Source organism: Ictidomys tridecemlineatus, chromosome 6 (genome assembly GCF_052094955.1).
Source record: "Ictidomys tridecemlineatus isolate mIctTri1 chromosome 6, mIctTri1.hap1, whole genome shotgun sequence".
Taxonomy (NCBI): domain Eukaryota; kingdom Metazoa; phylum Chordata; class Mammalia; order Rodentia; family Sciuridae; genus Ictidomys; species Ictidomys tridecemlineatus.
The window spans coordinates 77,072,481-77,090,213 of record NC_135482.1 but is presented as its reverse complement, the minus strand read 5'-3'; the positions used below and the strand labels follow the sequence as shown (position 1 = coordinate 77,090,213).

Sequence of the window (17,733 nt, the reverse complement as noted above, 5' to 3'; positions counted from 1 at the left end):
CATTTTGCTAAAAAACACTATAGTGTATACCTCTAACAGATCAAGAATTTTTCAAAATATAATCATAATGTCAGCAACACATCTACAAAAAATAAACACCTTGCCAAATATGGTGACATATTCCTGTAATCCCAGTGACTCAGAAAACTGAGGCAGGAGGATCACAAATTTAAGGGTAGCCTTTACAACTCAGTGAGACCCTGTCTCAAAATAAAAAAATAAAGCAAGATACTGGGGATGTAGCTCCTTGGTAAAGCTCCCCCCAAATCCCAGGTACCAAAAAACGAAAAAATAAGAACAAACACAAAAACTCCACAGGAATCTGAATTTGGGGGTTTAATTATTCCCATGTAATACTTGAATAGTTTTGTTGTCTTGAAATTACATTAAAATCAATGCTTGTGCATCTTATAACTCATGTTCCTATGTTTGATAGGTTGGTTAGTTGATTTTATCCAGAGACTAGAAATGGAGCAAGATGATTGCAGGATAAGAAATAGCAAAACTGAAACCACCTTCTCTGTTTTTGAAAATAACTTGCCGGGGGCTGGGGATGTGGCTCAAGTGGTAGCGTGCTCACCTGGCATGCGTGCGGTCGGGGTTTGATCCTCAGCACCACAAACAAAGATGTTGGGTCCACCAAGAACTGAAAAATAAATATTAAAAAATTCTCTCTCTCTCCCCCCTCTCTCTCTCTCACTCAATCTCTCTCTTTTTTTAAAAAAAAATAATAATTTGCCTAACAGCAAAGAAATGATACATGAAAAATAGATAGGCTTACCCCATTGAACATTATATAATGTACGCATGTATCAAACAAAGATGTTGTCTGTCGAAAACTAAGAAAAAATAAATATTAAAATTCTCTCTCTCTCTCTTAAAAAAAAAAAAAAAGCCACAACTGGCTTTCAAATGGTTTGCACTGCTATGGGTGAACTCATTATTAAAATAATAGCTATCATCTAAAAAGTCTGGTAACTAGCTATTGCCCTCTCTTCTAGCTGTTGTTCCTTTACTTCTCTGGTCTGGATCTGAGCAGTCCTGGGCTCCAGTTGACAAACCTGCTGGTCCCCGAGAGGGCAATGCCTGGTCTTCTTGGGTTTGCTAGCCTGCTGTCACATAGACAATTGCTGTGAACATGTGGAAACTGCAGCCTCTACCGAGTACCAAAATGAAATGGTTGTTACATAACATTAAGGACCACTTTTCCTAAATTCCTTTGTTGTTTTCTCTCATTTGGAAGTTTAGGTGAATGTAATTGAGGCATTGGGCTGAAAGGGGACTCCAGAGTCAGGCGTGGTTCAAATCAAGGCTCCGTCTCCACTGTTGTTCCAGTGTCTTCCTGGGTAAAATGAAGATGATGATAATAATACCCACCTCATCAGATTGGTGCGAGGGTTGAATGAGATACTCCTTCAATGTCCCAATGTCTAAATAGCCCATATGAAGAATTCTTGATTTTTCTCTCTCAAACCTGCTCTTTTGACAGTTCTTCCCATTTCAGGTCATGGGACCACAAGTCACATTTGCTTAGGCCCCAATCCAAAAGTCATTTTTGATTTTCCCTCAAGAATGAATCTACTACTTGATTCTTTTCTTTCAAGAATATAGGCCCCACTGGGTAATGTAGCACATGCCAGTAATCCCAGCTACTCAGGAGACTGAGGCAGGAAAATCCTGGGTTGAAGGCCAGCCTGGGAAATTTAGGTAGACACTCTCTCCAAAAAAAAAAGGAGGCGGGGTAAGGCTAAGGAGGCACCTCACTGAAAGATCATGCTGGTTTAATCCTTACTATCATATAAACAAATAGAATGTAGTTTTCCAGGATATTCTAAATATATGTTAAACCCAGCCACTTTGTATTAGCTCCATTGCCACACCCTAGTTTATCAATCTCAGGATTCCTTTACAGTCTTGAAAACCATTGCAGACTTCAGAAACCTTTGTTTATGTGGGTTATACTAATATTTACATTAATATTAGAAATTAGAGCAAAGACAAATTTAAAGTACTTGTTTATTCACTAAAATAATGTCTAGAGCAGGTTAACATAAATCATATATCTCTTGAAAAGTGGCCATAGTTTTTCTAAAATATTTGTTTTTCAGTTATAGGTGGACACAATATCTTTATTTTTTATTTTATGTGGTGCTGAGGATCAAACCCAGTGCCTCACACATGCTAGGCAAGCACTCTACCTCTGAGTCACAACTCCAGTCCAGCCATAGTTTTTAAAAAGTTAAAATAGTGGTATTGAAAAAAAAAAACAGGGCTGGGGATGTGGCTCAAGCGGTAGCGCGCTCGCCTGGCATGCATGTGGCCTGGGTTCGATCCTCAGCACCACATACAAACAAAGATGTTGTGTCTGCCGAAAACTGAAAAATAAATATTAAAAAGCAAAAAAAAAAAAAAAAAGGAAAAAAACAAAAAACAAAATAGTGCTGGGGGTGATGGCACATGCCTGTAACCCCAGAAGCTCCAGATACTGAGACAGGAGATTGCAAGTTTGAGGCCAGCCTTGGCAAATTAATGAGTCTCAAAGCAACTTAGTAGACCCTGGCTCAAAATAAAAAACAAAAAGGGTTGAGGGAGGCTGGGGTTGTGACTCAAAAGTGCCCAGCACTTTTGAGGCCCTGGGTTTGATCCTCAGCACCACATAAAAAAAAATAAATAAATAAATAAATAAATAAAGGTATAAAAAGAAGCTTAATTTTTTTTTTAAAGAGCGGGGGTTGACAGGTTCAGTGGCTCAACAACTGTGGGTTCAATTCCCAGTACCAAAATAAAATAAAATGGTGGCACTGATTTACTATTTTTTTCTAACCTCTTTAGTGACAATTTAATTAAAAAGTTGGATTTCATATATCTATTTCTATATTCATAATCTGTCACAATATCACGTCATGAAGCCACTAGAAAACTCTACTGTATATTCATGAAAGAACAAAAAAGGCAAATAATATCTCAGTGTTATTATGAAAACAGTTTTGATCTTGCAGACCCACTTGTGTGTCTCAAGAATCCCCAGAGCACAATTTTAAACATATTTTTTAAACATTTATTTTTTAGTTGTAAGTGCACACAATAGCTTATTTATTCTTATGGGTGCTGAGGATCAAACCCAGTGCCTCACACATGCTAGGCAAGCGCTTTACCTCTGAGCCACAACCCCAGCCCCTAAACATATTTTTTAATTGAGATATAATTCACATATTTTAACCTTTCTAAAATATACAGTTTAGTGGGTTTTAGTATATTCACAAAATTGTGCAACAACCATCATTGTCTAATTCTAGAACGTTTTCATCACTCTATTAGTTGCTACCCATTCCCTCTCCCACCATCTACTAATCTACTTTCTATTTCCACACATTTGACTATTCAGGCCAATTTATATAAATTAAATCATACAATATGTGTTCTTTTCTGTCTGGGTTCTTTTACTTAATATTTTCAAAGTTCATCTATGCCATAGCATGTATTTCTTTTTATAGACACATAATATTCCTTTATATGAGTACGAATATACCACCTTTCATTTGTGTGTTCATCAATTGCTGGACTTTTAGGTTGTTTTTACTTTGGGGCTATTATCAGTAATGTTGCTATGTAGAATGGGATACAAGTTTTGTAAGAACATGTTTTCAGTTCTCTTGGGTACATATCTAGGAGCAGAAATGCTGGGTCATGTGGCAAGTCCATGTTTACATTTTTGAGGAACCACCAAACTGGGGAGACCACGTTTTGAGAACCACTTCCCTGATCTGAACCATTTACTTACTACCTAGACTATTGCAAGAGTTCCCTAAACAGTTTCCCTGATCCCACCCTGGAACTTCTACTGTTTTTGTTCCAAACAGCCTCTAGAACCATTTTCTGAGAGCTCACATTAGAGTAGATCCCTCCCCTACAATGGTTTCCCAATAAAACCAAAGTCCACCCTGGGACAAGCATGATCTAGTCGCTGCCTGCTCTTTGACCACATCTCCTCATCTCTCTCTTTGCTACTTACTGTGTTCTAGCCCTTGGCCTTGTGCTTTTTAAACATGCCAAGCTCCTCCCACCTCAGGGCCTCTTAACTGGTCCCTTCTATATGAAAAGTGCTCCCCTCTGATCTTTACATAGTAGCTTTCTCTATTCATGCATGTTGAAAATAACCTCTTTAGACAGGTCCTCCTTGACCCTCACCATCTAAAATAGCCATTCCCACCAATTACTCTTTCTCTGGCTATATTGACTCATAGACTCAAATGCTTACTTATTTAATTGTTAATTTCCAGTGCTATGTCCAGTTCCTAGAATTGGCACACAGTAGGATTCAAAAAAATACTTGAAATGAATGTATTAGTAGAAGGCAAAGGAACCTGGCATGGTGGTGCATGCCCATAACCCCAGCTTCTCAGGAGACTGAGGTGGGAGAGCCACAAGTTCAAGGCCAACGTGGAAAACTCAGTGAGACCCTCTTTCAAGATGGAAAAAAAAAAAAAAAGGATTGGAAATGTAGCTCAGTGGTCTAGGGCTTGCCTTGCATGTGCAAGGTTCTGGGTTCATCTTCAGTATTGCTTATAAAATAAAGAATATAATAAAAGGTGAAAATGCCTAGTATTCCAGCTATCTATTGTTATATAATGATCCCAGAACTCAGTGGCTTGAAACAACCATTTATTTTAGTAAATTTTCCCCCCCCCTTTTTTTTTTTTTTTTTTTTTTTGTGGTGCTGGAGATTGAACCTAGGGCCTTATACATGTAAGAGAAGCACTCTACCAACTGAGTATATCCCCAGCCCTTACTTTAGTGTAGTTTAGCTGGGTGATTTTTCTGTTGGTCAGCTTGGCCTCCTCACCCCCTCTTTTTTTATGTGGGGGTTCTGGGGATTGAACCCAGTGGTGCTTTACCACTGAGCTACATTCCCCCACCCATTTTATTTTTTATTTTGAGACAAGGTCTCACTAAGTTGCTTAGGGCCTAGAACTTGCAGTCTTGCTGCCTCAGCCTCTCCAGTTGCTGGGATTATAGGTGTGTACCACTGTGCCTAGCCTCTCCATCCTTCACCTGACCTCTGCATGTAGTCTCAACAGCATGGTTTTCAATTTCTCACAGAATAACTCAGCATTCCCTAGAGCAAAAGTTAGAAGTTACCAAGCCCTTTCAAGACTTAGGCCTGGAACAGGCTCAACATCACTTTTGCCATATTCTACTGGTTAATAAAATTGCAGGGCCAGCCAAATTTCAAGAGATTTGAATACCAGGAGTGTTTCATGGGGTTAAGGAGATAACCAAGCACACCATGCAGAGGCTTAGTATATTTTTTCCTCTAGTTATTATGACTGCCTGACAGCTAGGAAGGGAAGAAATTCACCCAATGGCTCAGCTGTGTTGCAAATTACAGCATCTTTCTTAATACGCAGTTATACAAACTGAAGCAAGAGAAAGCCTGTGTTATTTCGAGTATGGGAGTCTTTGCTACAACTGCATCAAAAAGCATATGTCTAGATATAAAACTATTTTATTACATACAGATTCTTGGTAGCTATTTGACATAGTGAAAATCAATGATCCTAACTAGGCAGCATGGTACCATAGGTGAGGATAGGACTCAAGCCTGACTACCTGGGTTTGGGCCCTGACTGGGATGCTTCCTAGTAGAGGCTCTTGCAGAGCTTTCTTAGCCACTTCATGCTCTTGTCTCCTCATCTAAAAAATGAGAGTGAGTAGAAGCTACACTGTGAGTTATTAAGAATTAAATAGTAAATTCCACAAAGTGTAGAAGTACGACACATAGCGACTGCTAGGCAAGCATTTATTAAATAAAATGTCAATTTCAGGTTTAAAAAATACTAAATGTTTGTTCTAAGAATTTTGGCAATTGCTTTTGTCTGTGAGTAGAGACCCCCTCATCTTAAACTTTCCCAAAGGTATTAAACTGAATTAAAATAAATTATCAATACATAATCTAAACCTTGCCTTTATTCCGGCTTTTTCCAATTATTAACTATATAAAAACAATAAGTAGTCATGCCAATTCATTAGATATGTTTTTTTTCTTTTTCTTTTCTTTTATTTACTTATTTATTTTTGACTGGGGATTGAGCCCAAGGGCGCTTTATCACTGATTACATCCCTAGCACTCTTTTATTTTTTATTTTGAGACAGAATCTGCTAAGTTGCTAAAATGGACCTCAAATTTGTGATCCTCCTGCCTTAGCCTCCAGAGCTGCTGGGATTATTGGCATGCACCATCATGCCCAGCTAGATGTGCTTTTTAAAATTTGGTTTTGCAATTCTTGTGATTGTTATTATTTGTTTATTTATTTTAGAGACAAGGTCAGATTCTGTTGCCCAGGCTGGCCTGGAACTCCTCAGTGTGCAGAGTAAGCCAGAGCTAAAGGTATGTGTCACTACACCCGGAAATTTGCAATTATTTAGTCAAATTTTCTTAAGACTTTGACTTTCATGTACTTTGACCTTCTGCAATGACTCTTCAAAAGAACCCTTTAAAAAATGCGATAATGACTGGCAAATTAAGGTAATATTGAAAAGCAATGTCCGTTCAAAGGTTGAGTTTGTAATAAGTTGAAGGTCACCCACGGCTGTGAACGTCAACCCCAGGAAGGCTGGGTGCATTCAGAGTCTCTCTAGAAATTGCACAAGCAGTTTGGTTATGTTTGACTATTCTAAAACTCCATAATCCCTCCACCTATAAAACATTGCATCCCAAGACAAACAGGAGATTGTAAAGAGGGGATCAGAGCTAATCTAGTTCTTGTCAGAGTATTCTAGAATAAATTCCCATGCCAAATTGCCACCGACAATTTTTCAAACTTTGAATTGGTTCTTTACAATAAAGATTAAAATATCACCTTGTGTTGTGCATCACAGTAAGTTTTCAGAGCATTTTTTTAATCTCATATCACAGTCTTAGGAACATAGCAAGACTAATATGGTAATTATTGCTTCCATGACAATCAGCATTCCAAGGATGAGAGGTCAAAACCCAGATTAATTATAAATAGAAATATCTCGCAGCGCCTGCCTACCCCTCCTTCTCCTCCCAGATCCACAGAGCTGGAGCTGCTGCCATAGTCACAGTTGCAGGCACTATGACATCTGGGGTTACAGTGAATGATGAAGTCATCAAAGTTTTTAAAATCTTTTACATGAGAACAAAAAAAAAAAAAAAGAAAAGAAAAGAAAAGAAAGCAGTTCTCTTCTGCTTAAGTGATGACAAAAGACAAATAATTGTAGAAGAAGCAAAACAGATCTTGGTGGGTGACACTAGTGATACTTAGACGGCCCTTACACATCTTTTGTGAAATTGCTATCTCTGAATGAGTGCTAATATGCTTTGTCCTAAGAAAGAAGAAGACCTAGTATTTATATTCTGGGCTCCTGAAAGTGCACCCTTAAAAAGCAAGATGATTTATGCTAGCTCTAAAGATGTCATTAAAAAGAAATTTACAGGTATTATACTCTAGAGGCAAGTAAATGGCTTGGATGATATTAAGGACCCGTCAACACTGGGAGAGAAACTGGGAGGCAATGTAGTGGTTTCACTTGAAGGAAAATCGTTATAAAATGACCATCAAGTGCTGTCTGGATCTTAAGGAGGTTTCATTTTTCCAGCTCAGTCCACCAGAATAGCATTAGGTGTTTTTTGTTTTTGTTTTTGTTTTTTTCCCTTTCCACTGGGCCCTTCCAACACAGTGAATAAAGATGATATCATTCATTTAAGCAGCCTGTAAGTGACTGCCATTAGACTCTTTAATACAGTTACTTTTATGTAGAGCCCAAGGAATGCCTTCCTGTCTTATTTTAGCCAAAACAACTGGTTATATGCCTCCCTTGCAGCAAGCACTACAATGAATGTGATTGTCAATGTGAATAGTCTAGAATACTGCAAAGGGTAAGCAGATTGAATGTCTTGAAAGTAATACCCATTGGTCAGATGGTGAACTTTTTTCAGTATTATTTATAGTTGCACTTGATTGTAGTTTCGTGAGGCACTGGAGCATTCATATAGCTCACTTGCCGTGGTAAGCCTTCTTTTGTGACATGGCAGCACGAATATAACACTATGCATTAAAAGCACTTTTTAAAAATGAGCTTAATCTCCCAAAAGGAAAGTCAGTTAAGTTTCATTAATTGTGTTATCCATTTGTCCTATTACCTCAGTGTTCATTCCTATTACCTGCATATCTTTTTTTATTATTTTTATTTTTTGTAATTATAGATGGACAGAATGCCTTTATTTTATTTATTTTTATGTGGTGTTAAGGATTGAACCCAGTGCCTCACATATACTAGGCAAGCGCTCTGCCACTGAGCTACAGCCCCAGCCGCCTGAATATCTTTTTTAAAAGAAATAGCTGTTGTTAATGCCTTTTTGTTTTTCATTGACTGTACAGTACTGAATAAGTGTGGGAGTTTTATGTTTACCATGTGAGTCTTGCAACATGGAAGACATTTTCAATAGCAGTCATGATGGCGATTTCTGTGTAAAAGAGCCTTAAGTAGAACATTGTTTTGAGATCAAACTCCCCACTCTCACAAAAATGGGCATGTTGCAATAAAAATTGTGGCATGTTTAAAAAAAGAAAAAAAGAAAAGAAATATCTGTGGATCTTCTGACCTGGAAGTTGGTCTAAATCTGAATGAATTATAGGGAACTGTGGACCTCCTTTGCCTTCCCTGAACTTTATTAGTACATGTATCTGCCAAGTACAGAACACTGATAGTTAAGATTTTAATTCTCTTCTTTTCTTCTAATTTTAATTTTTTTGTGTGTGTGAAGCCATAACAGAAAAGAGAAAAAATGTAAGGCATGCACACATTAGCACCTCAATGCAATTATCTTCATTTCTACTTATTTTCTTCCAGACTTTGTCCAGATGCATACAGGCTTTTATATAATTATCATCATAGTGCACATGCTTTTTTATTTTACTTTTTCTCTTTTTACAACAATGTTTCTTCACATTAAATTTTAAAAATGATTATGGCTTCATGTTGCTGTCAGTTAGTAACAGATTTTTTTTTTTTTCTTTCTGGTACTGAGAATTGAACCCAAGGTTTCATATATACTAAGCCAGCAATCTACCACTGTTACATCCCCAGCTCACATTGCTGTTAATTGTTAAGTGATGATTCACTTAGACTTTTATCTATTAGTAGACATGTAGGTAGTTTCTTTCTTTGCTACAGAAGCTGAGATGAATATCTCTGCTCTGATACATTTCTTGGCATTATTTTCATATGACAAATTTCTTAGAATAAAATTATATAGGTTGTGGCACATTTGTGTGTTCTAAAGAGGGCCACAACAATATTTCTGGATGCCACTGCTTTTCTGTAATATGACCTTGTCACTCCCCCTTGAACTTGGACAGGCTTCATGACTGATTTTTACCAATAGATTATGGTGACAGTGACATTGTACCTGGTCTGGTATATTCTTCAACTGGCTTGTTAACATCTACTTCCTACTTCAAAGAAGTAAAATTATGCTGTGAGAAGCCTACCATGTGAGTAGGCCCTTGGGGTTGTGATGCTGGGTGGAGAGAAAGAAAAGCCAGGAATCTTGGGAAAAAGACATGTGGGGAAAGATTCCACCTTGAAAGTGTATGTCCCAGACCTTTCTGCCCCACATAAAGCAGGGTGGATGGACTTTCTAGAGGAACCATTCCCAAATTTCTTACCTATACAAACACATGCAAAAAAAAAAAAAAAATGGTTGTATTAAGCCATTACGTTTTTTGGTACTTAATTAGTAATAGATCTTCAAAACTTTGGTCAAAAGATAAATTTTCTTTTCCCACACGCTGGCAAAATATTTATACAGGATCGAACCAGTTTATACAATTTACTGCGTCCTTAAAGAGTTTCTGCTTTTGGAGATTCAAGCCTTAAAATAATCTATGTTCTGTACAATTTCTGAGTTCATTTGTTTACTTATTTATTGGTACTAGGGATTGAAAACTAGGCCCTTTCCCACTGAGCTACATTCCCAACCCTTTTTATTTATTTTTTATCTTAAGGCAGGGTCTCACTAAGTTGCAGAGGATATCCTAGAACCTGCAATCCTCCTGCTTCAGCCTCCTGAGTCACTGGGATTACAGCTGTGTACCACCATGCCCAGCTAAATGTGTTCATCTACAGTGGAGCAATATTAGCATCCAAAATTTTTTGAAGGGATTCTAATTTTGCCTCTTTTCTGAGAGGATAACCCCTTGGTTTGGAAATCCTCCAATGATTTTCTTCTTTTTGCCATCTTTACTGTCATTCCTTCTTGTTCCCTCCACATGAGCTCTACTCATCTTAAACAAAATCATACTTAACATTTATTGATTTCAAGTTCAAACACGTGAAACCTATAGCATCTCAAGTGAAATTGACATTCTGTATTGTAAGCTTCTTTATTTTTAAATTTTTTTTTTCCCCCCCACTGGAAAGGAAAGTTGATGCTTGATGTTAAACATTAAAAGTATAAAAGTTGCTTTGCTACAATATGCTACATGTGTACACACAAAAAGTTTAAATTTATGTTCTTTGAATGCACTTGAAGAAAGGAACTGTAAAGGGCTGAAGTACATGCAGGTGTATTTAACTGTGTGGTACAATAAAAATTAATGTCTTATTCATTTATTCATTAAAAACCCCTTTGAGTACCTCTTATATGTTAATCTTATTGTTTCTCTTACATAGGACTCTAAGTATGCAATGGTAGAAAAGGAACTCAAATTGGATTAAGGAGAATAGAAATTTATTGCTTCATGGAATTGAGAACTTGTTTTAGGAGAGGCCTGATTCAGGCCTCAAATAATGTGAAAAAGACACAAATTTCTCTGTTTCTTGGTTGACTCTGCCATCCTGGGTCTGCTGGTTCCATTCTCAGGTCCTCAGTAGTTGGTTGAAGTAACAGCTCCAGCCTCCCAACCCCTTGATGTTCAAGTTCAATGAGAGGGAGAGAGTCTTCCAGGGAGCTGCAACACAAGGGATTCATGGATGGACCATCCTGGATCTAATGCCCAAATCTAAATCAGTCATAATGGCCAGAGGAATAAAAATGTATTGTTTGACTTTGGCTTGGTCAGATGCCTGCTCTCCTGGACTTAGATGGCTTTAGCTATAGTACGGGACTGCAAATGGAGAAGTTGACCCAGAACAAAATAGGAGTTCTCCGTCCAAGGTGTACAGTCATACATCCCATAACATTTTAGTCAAGGATGGACAGCTTATATGACAAAGGTCCCCTGACAGTGTATTGCTACACTATTGATAATGTATCTTAGTTTGTGTGAGTACACTCTGCAATGATGTTCTCTAAACCATGAAACCAACAGGCACATTTTTTTTTTCCCAGAATGGGTCTCCATTGTTAAGTGACACAGAACTGTAGTTATCAATTCCCTGAGCTGGGAATAACATTTCAGCTATCTTATTCCTACTCCTATTTATGAATTCTCTGCAGATCTTAATGTGTTAAGAGTGATAGTTCAACCAGGCATGGTGTCACACATTTGTAATCCCACTGACTTGGGAGGCTGAGGCAAGACGAATACAAGTTCCAAGCCAGTCTGGACAACTTAGTAAGAACCTATCTAAAAATCAAACAAAAAGGGCTGGCTGTGGATGTAGCTCAGTAGAAGAGTGCTTGCTTAACATATGGGAGGCCCTGGGTTCAATCCCTAGTCCTGGGGGCGGGGGCAGGGGAGGGAGACTAGCAAGCAGCTGATAATCTTGACTAAAGATTCTGCCCATACCCATTCCCCTAATTAATCAATGCCTCCCTTTTAAGAGTCTTATGCTCACAGTTCACATTGCTTCAGTGTTTTTTTAGTGCACTGGATGCAAGAATATTTCTGAATGTTTTACAGCTTCTTCTTTGGGCTGCCACAGAATACTCTTCTTTATTAGGAGAAACTGCCTCTAGGGGAAGGAGGAAGAACAACAGATGAAAAGTTACCTCTTTTCTTGCACCTCTAGGATAAAAACATAATTAGAACCTTCCAATTTGTAAAGAAAAAGAGCTAGATTTAGATTTCCAAATGTGGAGTCACAGGCATTTCACAGAATGGGGGAGTTGGATTTGATAACTCACTGAAGTTCCTTCTAGTTCTTATAGGATTCCATGATTCACATCCTTCCTTTCAAAACAGCAGTTTTTGTTTTGTTTTTGATAAGGGGAGAGGGCACTGGTTCCTGAAGTCACAGGGAGGAGGGGGAGAGAGGAGTCTCTTTAGGAAAGAGGAAATGGGAGGAAGAGGAAGGGCAAGTGGGAACTGCCAGACAAATTTCACCCAGTTCCCAGTTTTAGTCGCCAAGCAGCTGTTCCTCATTCCCCACTTGGATTTTCAGCATTTTCACAAATCCTCAGATTTAGTTCAAATCATCAGCTTGTACTTGACAGCTTTATTCCCTTGGCTTTTGCAAGGGGAAGTAAATCAGAGCCTGACTGCTCAGAATCTGGCAGGAACATTTACTAAAGATGTTGACAGAGGAATAGGGCAGACTTAAGAACTCCACAGTCAGTGGTCATCTCTCTCTACTCTATGTCCAGGCTAGCTTCCAGGAAATATAGCAAGTTGTAGGAAGGAGGAGATTGCCCAGATTTATTGCAGAACGAGTTAGCAGCCCTGGATCTCAGTTATTGCAGCACAGAAGGCTATGAAGGGGTTGGGGATGTAGCTAAGCAGTATAGAGCTTGCCTAGCACGTGCAAGGCACTGGGTTTCATCTCCAGCAGCAAAATAAATAAATAAATAAATAAAGAGAGAGGGAAGAATGAGAGAGAAGATGCTACAATGCTGTTCTGGGTACAAATTGGTATATAAAGCCTTGCAGGGAGGTGTTTGGATTCTGACAAAAGGCAAAGTAAGCAGCACAGGAAAACATTCAGATGTCCATAGGAAGCCAAGAGAATTCTGCAGCAGAAATCTGTTTGTGAGCAGCATTTCAATGCTGAGCTAAAGGCAAGGACTCACCCGAGCATGGAGAAAGAGCTGACGGCCCTCAGAGGCTGCAGAATCAACATCACATGGGTTGAAATAAAATGCGGTTGCAGCATTTACATGGGTATTGCCTCATTTTATTTCTCATCGATCCACTTGTGTGTCAGAGAGAAATGCCAAGAGCCATGGTACCAAGGAAGCTCATTCCAAATGGATCAGTTTGCCAAGGGAATCATAAAATGAGCCCTTTCCCGAAGCCTCCTCTTCTATACAGCCCTGTCCCTCTTCATGCAGTAGTCTCAGGTCATGCTGAAACCTATACTTTATCCTTTATCTGAAATACAACCATATGAGAAATAGGAAAGGTATAATTTGCAACCTGACCATATTGAATTTTTCTTGAGCCCTGTGATCCTGGAAAACAGTTTATGAAATCCTCCTACCCTTCCTATCCTGGAAAAATGGTGCACTGCAAAGATCCATGCTTCTCACATGACTTAGTTAAGACTCACCAAAGCCCCTCTTGTTTACCTCTGACAAGGATAGACACAGGTCTTCAACTTATCTTTCTTTGCCTTGTAAATGATTAGCTCAACTGCTTATCCCAGCTGATCAATTGGAACAAAACACTTTTTAGACAAACTTTGGTTAAATTCTTTCCTTCCAACAGGCCCCTGAACTTTACCCACCCTCAGCCTGAGCCAGCATGTGGCCCCTTGAGAGCAGGCTGGCCTCAGATCTGCTATCCCATCCATTACTCTTTCATCCGCTTCCCTTATCGGGGTCATCCTAGACTTGTTTACTCTTCTCTATCACAGAAAAAAACCTCTTGCCTAACCCTACCCCCCAGGATGCTTGTAGACTAAGCATTCTCTGGTTGCAATGGCTCCTCTCCCCTATTATAACCCTTACTCGCCTTGCAATAATCTTTTTGAATAAAAGTCTGTCCTTACTAAGAAGTGGAAAAATAATCATCAATATACCTTTTTCTTTCTTTTCCTTTTTCTTCCTTCCTTCTTTCTTTCTTTTTTCCCATTTATTCAATACCCATGGATTGAATCCAAGGCTTTATGTGTGCTAGGTAAGCACTCTTACCAGTGAGCTACATCCTCAGTCCTTTTTATTTTGAGTTAGGGTCTTGCTAAGTTGCCCAGGCTGATCTTTTCAGTTTTCGGTGGACACAACATCTTTATTTTATTTTATGTGGTGCTGAGGATTGAACCCAGTACCCCACGAATGCCAGACGAGCGCGTTACCGCTTGGGCCACATCCCCAGCCCATGCCCAGGCTGATCTTGAACTTGTGATCCTCCTGCCTCAGCTCCTGAGAAGCTGGATTGCAGGTGCATATGACCATGCCCGGATCAATCACTCATTTATTTATTTATTTGGCAGTTATGAGGATTAAACCCAGGGGCACTCTATCAGAGAACTACATCCCCAGAGTTTTTTATTTTTTATTTTGAGACAGGAGGATTGCAAGTTTGAGGCTAGCCTCAACAATTTAGTGAGACCCTCAGCAACTTAGCAAGACCCTGTTTCAAAATGAAAAATAAAAAGGGCTGGGGATGTAGCTCAGTGGGCAAACTGCCCTTGAGTTCAATCCCTTAGTAACAAATAAAAACAAGAAGAAAATTTAAAATTTATAAAAAAAGTAAATGTTAAAAGTCTGCATATTCTCAAACCCTTCACCCTAAATCTCAACCCTTTCCCTATAATAATCACTATTCTCAGTACTGCATGCTTCTTTCCAGATAATTTCTTTGCTTTCACATTTATACATACATACCTACTAAATAAGTAGATAATAAGAAGAAACTTCTCTTCCACATTAATGTGTTTTAGATACTTTGATATTCAATCTTCATAACAATCTCTGATGTTGGTGCCATTATTTATCCATTTATGGATCAGGAGCCCGATTTACAGAGGCAGTAACTCAATTGCTCATGTTGTACCACTCATGAACAATGAAGCCAGATGTTGTACTCGGGCTACTTAGTGTCCCACATTCTCAACCACTGCACTGTGCTGCTTCCTGATGGCAATTTCAGCATCACCCCGGGTGCTTTTTGGTTTACTTGCCACAGAGCTGGCTGCATTATATGGTTATGCCATGTAGGTATAACCATGGTGGCCCACGGGGCTGAAACCATGGTTACTGGGCAACTTTGTGCAGCGGAACTTGGGCTGCAACAAGGCTTCCCAGTGGTAATAAGGGAAACAGGAACACAGGAAAAGTAATGCTAGCGTGAAGCTACAAATACAGTCCCTCTTTGCCTTTCTGTGTTGTTAAAAACTGGGGTGGGTTTCTCAATGGAACTTCAAGATTCATTTAATTGTCTTAATTTTCCAGTTGGGTGAAATTAAATTCGGGGGTATTTTATCAGCCACGTTCTTGTCACATTACCAACCCACACAGGGTTCTTCAAATACCATTCCGGTGTGTCAATAGGATAAGTGTGGATTTGTCCTTGGATCTCGTTTTGCTCCCAGCCTCGGTTTCATCTATGTAATGATGACAAACCTGGCCCTGTTCCTACAGAGAATTGTGAGGCTTATATTAGAGAACATGTTAGCGAAAGCACTTCATGCCCTGGAAAACCCCAAGTCACCATCTCTGACTCATGCTCCATGTGCTCCTCTCCTGGCTGTAAAGATGGGTCAATGAAGAAACAATAAAGGAAGGAACAATTTACTGAAAGTGCTCAAACAAGATTTGATCATTCTAAAGGTCATTCGAACAACGTGGGATCTACCTCTATAACCTCTTGTTATGAATCTCTAGCTGAAATATCATAATTATAGAACCCTATTCCTTTTCACTAATATGAGTGATTCTCTCCTATCGAATTTGGAACAACAGAATAAAAGCTGGATTAAGTGCCTGGCACATAGTCGCCATTCAATTATCAGTTCAAAGAACAAAAGGGAAGCAATCCATCCCTGTCCTCCTCTGTTAAATGTTCAGAATTATTTAAATTTATGACACTTACCACATGCATCAATTTTTCTGGTCTTCAGATGGAAAAAAATAATAATGTCTGTTGTCTTCTTGGTCTCTCAGAGTGTCTTGAGATTGAGATAACATACAAAATATTTTTTCCTCAATGTATAGATGTAAGACAATACTTTTACATATGTATTTCCTGAGAAGGCTTACAGAGGTAATGTGCATTATCAACACCTATGTGTCACCTGGGCATGGATAGCAATGGGACTTGGCTGTCCTCAGGCCTATGAGGTAAGCAGGGGGTACCAAGGCAGGCAAGGCCGACCATCAAATCAGGGGAAAAGGTGCAAGAAGAATAAGAAGGGAAATCTAGAGATCTTGACAGGGAAGTAACTTTTGGGAGAGCTTGAAAAATAAATAGGAAGTAGGATAAAAGGTAAAGAACACTTCAAAGGACAGCCAAGGGTGGCAAGAGTATGGCAGGTGAGAGGTTGGCTGTCAAAGCCAGCAAACCAGTGCAGGCCTGGCTTAGTGCGTCCATGCTGGAATTCCTGTCCAGCCTTTTTCTAGAAGGATTTGCTGTGGAGACCAAGACAGGCATCACACTCCTGGAAACTCACAGGACAGAAGTACCTAGGATAGAAATAGCCCAATCCAATCAGACAGTATGGACTACCTTGTACAAATGAGCAGTATATCAGGAAACAACAAATTCAGGAAGAAAAATATTAAATCGGCAATATTCACATGAAATTCTGTATAATGCTCTAAACCTTACCAGTAGATCTGAATGTCACATTGTATTATTACTACCTATTAATGTGAACTGATGTCTTTCAGTGTTGATATATTCATTATATGCTAAATTTCTTTATATGTAAATTTAATATTTTCAAATGTTAAACAAATCTGTTTCAGATATTAATAATGAATAAGAATAGGAAGAATTTGCAGCATTTTTAAGAGCTTAGGGTTCTGAGATTCCTAAAGAATTTTGGGAATTTCTGAATCACAATGATTGACATCAGCCAGGTGAGGTAGCTCATGCCTGTGACTCCAGCCACTCTGCAGGCTGAGGCAGGAGAATACTGAGTTCCAGGCCAGCCAGCACAACATAGTGAAACCCCTTGTCAAATAACAAAACAAAACAATGATCAGCATCTGCTAAGAATTTGGAAACATTGTCCTAGTGCGATACTCTTTGTTGTATATGGGAAGATGTTATGGTTTGAATATGAGCTGTCCCCCCAAAGCTCCTGTTAACGCAGTACTATTCAGAGGCAAACCGATTAGATTAGGAGAGCTCTAACCTAATCAGCCCATCCTGGTTTGAATGGTCTGACTGAATGGTAACTGTGAACAGGTGAGGTGTGGCTGGAGGAGGTGGGTCACTGGAGCATGCCCTAGATGGGTTGTTCTTCTCTATGGCCCCTTCCCATCTTGCTCTCTCGGCTTCTTGAATGTGCTATGAGCTGACAGCTTTCCTGTGCTGGGCCCTTCCCTATGATGTGCTGCCTCACCTTGGGCCCAGGGATATGGAGTCAGCCACCTATGGACTAAGACCTCTGAAACTATGAGCCCCAAATAAACTTTCCTCCTCTGAGTTATTCTTGTCAGGTATTTCGTTCGGTCACAGTGACAAAAACTCTGCCTAACATAGAAATTGGTACAGACAAGAGAGGTTGTTTCTGTGACTACCCAGGCCACCTGGTTCAGAAGTCTTTGGAAATGGTCTGCAGAGGAATTTGAAAAAGTTTAGAGATACAGATTGTCACGAGTGGGCTATGTGTGGATTGTATTGCACATAGTAGCTTCTTGAGGGGATAGGATTGGCT

The 17,733-nt window shown here is 39.2% G+C and overlaps 1 long non-coding RNA gene and 1 pseudogene across 3 annotated transcripts; one reads left to right on the top strand and one right to left on the bottom strand.

The window, feature by feature from the left end:
* Window positions 1-7,100: 7,100 nt before the first annotated feature.
* On the top strand, window positions 7,101-7,574 carry LOC101960891 (cofilin-2 pseudogene; annotated as a pseudogene).
* Window positions 7,575-10,742: 3,168 nt separating this feature from the next.
* LOC144364880 (uncharacterized) lies at window positions 10,743-14,457 on the bottom strand. 3 transcript variants are annotated; one of them, XR_013422991.1, is made up of 4 exons: window positions 13,390-14,455; window positions 12,980-13,280; window positions 11,809-11,925; window positions 10,743-10,979 (listed from the first exon to the last, which is right to left on the bottom strand). It is a non-coding gene; the product is annotated as an uncharacterized LOC144364880 (long non-coding RNA). The 3 variants fall into 3 exon arrangements; XR_013422992.1 differs by having other exon boundaries at window positions 11,809-12,198; window positions 12,980-14,457; XR_013422990.1 differs by having other exon boundaries at window positions 12,980-14,441.
* Window positions 14,458-17,733: the final 3,276 nt, after the last annotated feature.